Below are 7,038 nucleotides of genomic sequence, written 5' to 3' on the forward strand. Positions count from 1 at the left end.
TGTGGGGGAAACCGGAGCACCTGGAGGAAACCCACGCAGACACGGGGAGAACATGCAAACTCCGCACAGAAAGGCCCTCGCCGGCCACAGGGCTCGAACCCAGACCTTCTTGCTGTGAGGCGACAGCGCTAACGGGTAGACACATAAATCATAAAATTTGAGTGCTCAAATGCTGTTTCTCCAACATATGCAAAATATTTTAACAGTGCTTTAAAGTAATCAAGTAAAACTTGAACTCAAACTGGTACACTGGATTTATCTTTTATCGCATAATGGTCTTATTGATGCCATTTTCCCCTCAAATGAGATTTTTGAAACCAGTCAATATTTAAAATAACAACAGTTTTTAACAACAGAGGGAAAGAGGAACAAATGGCAAGTATACAGTGATGAATATCCTTAAGATAAGGCACATTTTACTGTAAATAGTTTATTCTGTGACTGTCTCAGCAATTTTTGACCAAAACATTTGTTTTTATTGAAACACCTTGGGTTTCAGTTTTTTGCAAGTTGGGGGGGCAGATTATTCCCATCTAGGTTCATCAGTATCTTCTAAAACACCTCAAATGTGCCTTTCAGCTCTGGGGATAACTCAAGTTGAGGGCATAGACTATTCCAAATAACATCACAAGTACAAAGGTGATGCATCGTAGATCAGTTAGAACCTTGACTCCATCAATGGCAACCCCAACATCTGCAGGCTTGTTAAAGGTTTCTGCATTCTCCTGTTTAACAACATAGATCCCCATGGCTGTCTGTACGATTGCTCTTTGGGCCTCTTCATGGTTAACATCCTGTGAGCAAGAGCTTTTAGGTATTTGAGCTCTGCTACACGACAACGATAAAACAAGACAGCAGAAAGTGCAAGGTAATAGGAAATGCACTGTTATCAGGTACAACCGCAAATCAGAAAAATTTGAGATTATGTGGAAAATGCAAATAAAAGAAAGCAGGGATTTCCAAATTTATTTTTCACTTGTATTTCATTGCAGACAGTATGAACAAAAGATATTTCATGTTTTGTTTGTGTTTCCGGCCTTCTTCATTTCATTTGTTAATATACATCCATTCCTCCATTTCAGGCCTGTAACACTGTAATGCTTCTCTGATTGTGGTGGATGCTGAAGCACTGGGACAGGTGGGGTTTTGCTTTGGCAGACCTTTTTTAATGAAAGCAGTTATCACTTTTCACACAATTCTACACACACACACACACACACACACACACACACACACACACTCGGGCTGAAGCCCGGCTGCCTCCCTCCTCTCAGCTCTTTTCTCCTTGTCAGCTCGGCCATCACTGGAAACACGCATGTACGCATGCACACACACACACACACACACACACACCATTAGTTAACCACAGGTGTGATCATTTTGCCACTGACCTTCCCTGGGCTCACTCTCCATTCACAAACTGGCACTCAACCACACCATTGCTTCCACAAACACATTCTAAAAAAATGTTGAAATAATGAGGTAAAACAATGAAATAATGGTGTGATTTGAAACAGGTGATGTCAACAGGTGATTATAATAATGATTTGGTACAAAATCCATATCCAGCAAAGGCCTAGTCTTTGAGTAACAAAGATGGGCCAAAGATCTGTCAAATGATTTGTCAATAAATGCATGAGAAAATTACTGAAATGTTTCAAAATAATGTTTCTCAAAGAATGATATGAAGGGATTTGGATATTTCACTCTCTGATTCAAAGAATCGGATTCTTGAATCTTAAATGATTCAAGCAATCTGGAGGAATTTTGGCACATAAATGGCAAGGGTGCAAGCCGAAGCGGAACACCTGTGATCTCTGATCTGTCAGATGGCACTGCATCAAGAACCATCATTCATCTACAGCTGATATAACCACATGGGTTCAGCAAACCTCTGTCAAGCCCCCCCCCCCCCCCCCCCCCCCCCCACACACACACACACACACACACACAGTGTTGGATTGCTCAGTTCTTTCTCTGGTTACTGGCTTCCCTGCAAGAATATAAGAGACAGACATAAATAAATTGCCAGTTGTCAAACACAGCTGGAACTTGTTACGTGTTACCTGGCAGTTCTACCTGATTCCTTCCTACCCAGAGCCAACACTCAGTGATGTCCCCACTACCACAGAGCACCATAAAAAAGACTAAAACTGTAAACGAATAAGACCAGATAATGGGCAGCGTATCCATAGAGGAACTATGATGATGATAATATATCATCAGGAACTTTCACTCCTTGATTCAAACTGCTACCACAGTCACACTGCACAAAGCTGGATTCATCTGTGCAGGAACTGATTACTCGACCTGGGCAGGAAGGCTCATCCAAAGCCAGCTGACTGACAGTTTGGCCACTCAAGCAAATGAAAAACAATAGGGAAAAAAGGGGGGGGGGGGTAATCAGGAAAAGCAAAAGGAAATAGCAAAATCAATAAAAAAAATTCTTATTGCTTTATTTTTATTTCTGCATTTATTTTCTTATTCTTTTATTTTTGTTTTTATTCTTTTTTTCCAGATTTAGTCTTTTTTTACGGCACTTCTGTGACTCTGACACAACATCAAAGCTGTTATTTCTTCACATTCTGTTGACAATTTTGGTGAATTTATTGAATTTTTAAGGTTAAATTCTTACCAATTCTTACACGCAGGACCTTTAAATTCCTTGAGCACCCGATTGGATATTCGAGGCACTTTTAGTTTTCACTGTATACAGTCAGATTCTTTTCTTTGTATATCTCAGCATGTTAAGAAGTCAGGGTCAGAGCACTGGATCAGCCATGATTAGCACCTCTGGAGCAGACAGGGTTAAGCTTAGCAGAGCTGAAGTTGAATCTCTAACCTTCTGATCAGTAACTCAGAGCCTTAATCAATGAGCCACAACTTCTCTCTAACATGCCCTTGACATATGCATTCAGAAATTTTTAATTACATTTAAGGACAATAAGCATGTAATTACATTTAAGTCCAATGGAATAAACTAGTTACATGCTCACTACATAGGGTACAACATAATGTCATTGTGTCATTGTAATTGAAATTAATTTGAATATGTGGTTGAATTAATTGACCAAAGCAATGCACATAGGATACAACAGACACAATCTGCTTGCAACTAGGGAAGAGGTCCTTATACCAGCGACCTGCATAATATTGAGTAAAATTCAGTAAATTTAACACCACATCGTAAACTGTATCATGATAATTCAGTGTTTGAGTTAACCGATTAACTTAAACAATGGATTTTAATACATATGATGCCAGAATTGACATGACTACACTGAAGTAAAAGTAGGTGGGGCAAGATGTGGTGAGATGCAGTTTAGAAAGTTTCACAGAGTTACTGCCATTTATATCGACTGCAAGAGAGACACAGCAATCATGTTACTCTTCTTTGTTTTCATCATTAAAAACATTGGTAAGTCATTTATATTTTACACAAACTTTTGGTGTATGCTAGAGATTTGTGCTGATACCTAAACATCATGTTTCAGTTGGTATAAAAATATCCTTAAGAAATGAAAATAGAAATGTTGATGTTGTTGCAATGTCTTTATTGCAGGTGCTGTTGACAGCAGCATCACACCAGACCAAACCATTATATCTTCAGCTGAGGGCAGCAAAACCACACTGACCTGCACATATGATGATTCAGCTTACTATCTCCACTGGTATCGACAAAAGCCTCAATCAGGACCAGAGTTTCTGCTGTTGACTGATAAATCCACAGAAACTATCATTAGAGCTCAACAACCTGACCCACGTCTGTTCATCAGACTTCGTAAAAAGGAAAAGAAAGTAGATGTGGAGATCTTTCCTGCTGCAGTATCAGACTCTGCACTGTACTACTGCGCCATGGCGCCCACAGTGACACAAAACTCAAACACACTGTACAAAAAGTGCAGCTTGTTTTTAATTTTTCTTTTCAGGAGGGGGAGCTGCTTACCTGTTTCATTCAAACCTCAACAGTGATCTTCTTACATATGTTGGTAATGTTTATTGGTTGAACAATCAATGAAGAGATCATTTAAATAAATGTTAACTGCATCAAAAAAGCCTGATAAATGTATACTATAGACGGGGTGTGCTTCAGTATGTTAATAGCATACTATTTTTTCATAAGGGATACTTGTGAAAAATCATGACCATGCCAAAACACTTCACATTTACTACACAGTTTTGGGTGCGTTCTGATTCTGACTGTGGAGCTCAACAGTCTGTTTATGGTTTGCGCAACCAAACAACCCTAATTCAACCTCACTATCATGATCGGTAAAGAAAACTGATATGAGAAGTATAAGCCTTATACAAGAGCTACAATTTTTAAGGCATTTTTAGTTTCTTATAAAATGTTATTATTAACCTGTGTAGGAATGCACAGCAGGTTTATTTGAAGACATATTTAAAAAAAAAAAGTTGGGACACTGTATACAACATCAATAAAACACAGAATGCAATGATTTGCAAATACTTTTTGACTTAGAGTCAACTGAATACAATTCAAAGACAAGCTATTTAATGTTCAAACTAATAGACTTTATGTTTTTTATAAATATACACTCATTCTGAATTTGAAGCCTGCAACATGTTCCAAAAAAGCTGTGACAAGGATATGTTTACCACTGTGTTATATCACCTTTTTTTTTCTTTTAAGAAGACGCTGTAAGCCTTTGGGAACTGAGGACACTAATTATTGAAGTTTTGACCATGAACTTCTTTCCCATTCTCGCTTGATATATAACTTCAGTTGCTCAACAGTCCGCAGTCCATCCTGCTGTTATTTACACTTCATAATGCTCCACACATTTTCTACAGACCCCTTGCACTAACGTCACACTTATGTTAGCAACCGTTGACAAGCGAACTTTGTTTACATACTGAAGACAAGCGATACTGAAGATGTCAGACATCTGTAGTTCAATGAAAACTACAGCTAAAAAACCTTTAGTATCAGATTACTTGATAATCTAAGTCAGAAAGAAGCAAAGGATAGATATATATGAAAATTCGAGTTTATTAGTGGTTATGATCCATGCAAAATTACTCAAAATGATTGTAGTGACGATGTAGATTTGTGGCCTAGCGTTACCTACATAGATATTGGAATCAGTGGCGGCTGCTGGTTTTTAAAACAGGGGAAGCCCATTTTACGCATTCATCGTAAAACCTGTAGGCCGGATATCAAAGCATAGAAAGGTGTGCCCCATTAGCATAGTGAACTAGACAACCCTACCTAGTGGCAGAAAGTATTTTTGCTTGTACATTTCATGTTATAGTCTGGTATAGAAGGTAAGATGGCTGCCGCGCACACACGCGGGTCGGCAGGTGCTCTGTGTGTGTTGCCTAACACGGCTAAAGCCACCGTAAGGCCATCACTAACTTTTAAGTGGATTTCTAATGCTGTTTTTATTTTATGTCTAATTTTACTAACCACATGGCAACGTCTATCCACTCAAAATAATTATGCTCCTTCATACGGAAGCCAATCTCTCCTGTACTCCGCTTATCTGAATAATGGCCGAGCCAGGGTGCCATCTACGCTACAATGGCAAGTGAAATCGGCCAGGAAAACTATGGGTCTTTTTCATCTGGCATTCATGGTATTGCTGGCTGGCGATGTGGAGATAAACCCAGGCCCCCATCACCTGGACAACTTCCAAGTAAATCAGGTCCCGCAGCAGGTGCAAGCCTGCATGCACTGGCTAGTGCAGGAGCCACAACCGCAACTGGTGTGGCCAGCTCACCCAATTTTGACACAGGAGCCTGGGGCTCAGAACTGGGGCCTTGACGATTACCTGGCTACAGGACATTTACATATGTCTTCCGTTTGGCTGACTACAACTGCAGCCGCACCATCTTGGGGACTAGCTACACTACACCAGCTGATTGGACATCGCCTTCTACAACCTCGGATTTTCACAACAGCAGTGCTTCTGCAGCCTCGCATCAACACCAGCACCATCGGAGTTACCTTTGCTTCGGGCGGGGGATCGGTGGAGCGAGGGCTTCGATGGACTTCTGCTGGTTCTGCGGTGGGAGAGCGATGCGTGCCTGCCATCTATAGCCTGGAGACACTTGCCTCCAGTGCCATTGGAGGGGCCGCGGCGTTGCGGGGGGATGAGGAGCGCCGGCTGAGGAGGGAGAGGTCGCCCACTGTCTGTGCTCCTGCGTCGCTGCCGTCCGTCTGTGCCGACTCAGAGGAGGCGGAAGTTCCAGTTGGGCCCGACCCGGCTGACTACTCAACTGGCCGGATTTCGGAATCGAGGACGCGGCAGGAGGTCAACACACCATCCCATACAGATGAACAGCTTTTACCCGCAATGACATGTAAGACTCGTAATCCAGTGTTCCGAAAGCATAAACAATTTAAACTTTTCAGGACACTGAACCAGGCTAGGACTGTATGGGACCCAGATTTTAAAAAGGGGGGGCTATTTGGGGGCTATCTAAATGTTCGCAGCCTGGTTCCAAAACGCGAACAGATTGAACAGTTATTATGTAATTCTAATGTTGATTTTATTGGTTTGACTGAAACGTGGCTCACCAGCGCTTCACCAGAAGCAGCTGTGTCATTACCTGAATACACAACTTTTAGAAAGGATAGAGGACAGGGGCGGGGAGGGGGAGTTCTCATGTATGTAAAGAATAAGTTAAAATGCAGTGAGATTAAATTTCCCCTTGATGTTAAACTTGAAGGTATTGGTGTAGATATTTGCCTCTCTCGAGAGATGTCACTGACAGCTATCTGTGTCTATCGCAAGCCTACTGCTGGTCCAGAATTCTATGATCAACTGAAAACACTTCTTGCGGCATGCAATCATAAAAGAGAAATACTCCTCTTTGGCGATTTCAACATTAATTGGGATCACAAACACGACAGAAAAAAACTTAAATTAATAACTGACTATTTCAACCTCACTCAGATAATAAAACAACCTACGCGGATCACAAGTCGTACGCAATCTACAATTGACTTATTTTTCACTAACAAACCGGAAAGAATCACAAATACTCATAACCTGTTAACAGGCATTTCAG

Source organism: Neoarius graeffei, chromosome 1, assembly GCF_027579695.1.
Source record: "Neoarius graeffei isolate fNeoGra1 chromosome 1, fNeoGra1.pri, whole genome shotgun sequence".
Lineage (NCBI taxonomy): Eukaryota > Metazoa > Chordata > Actinopteri > Siluriformes > Ariidae > Neoarius > Neoarius graeffei.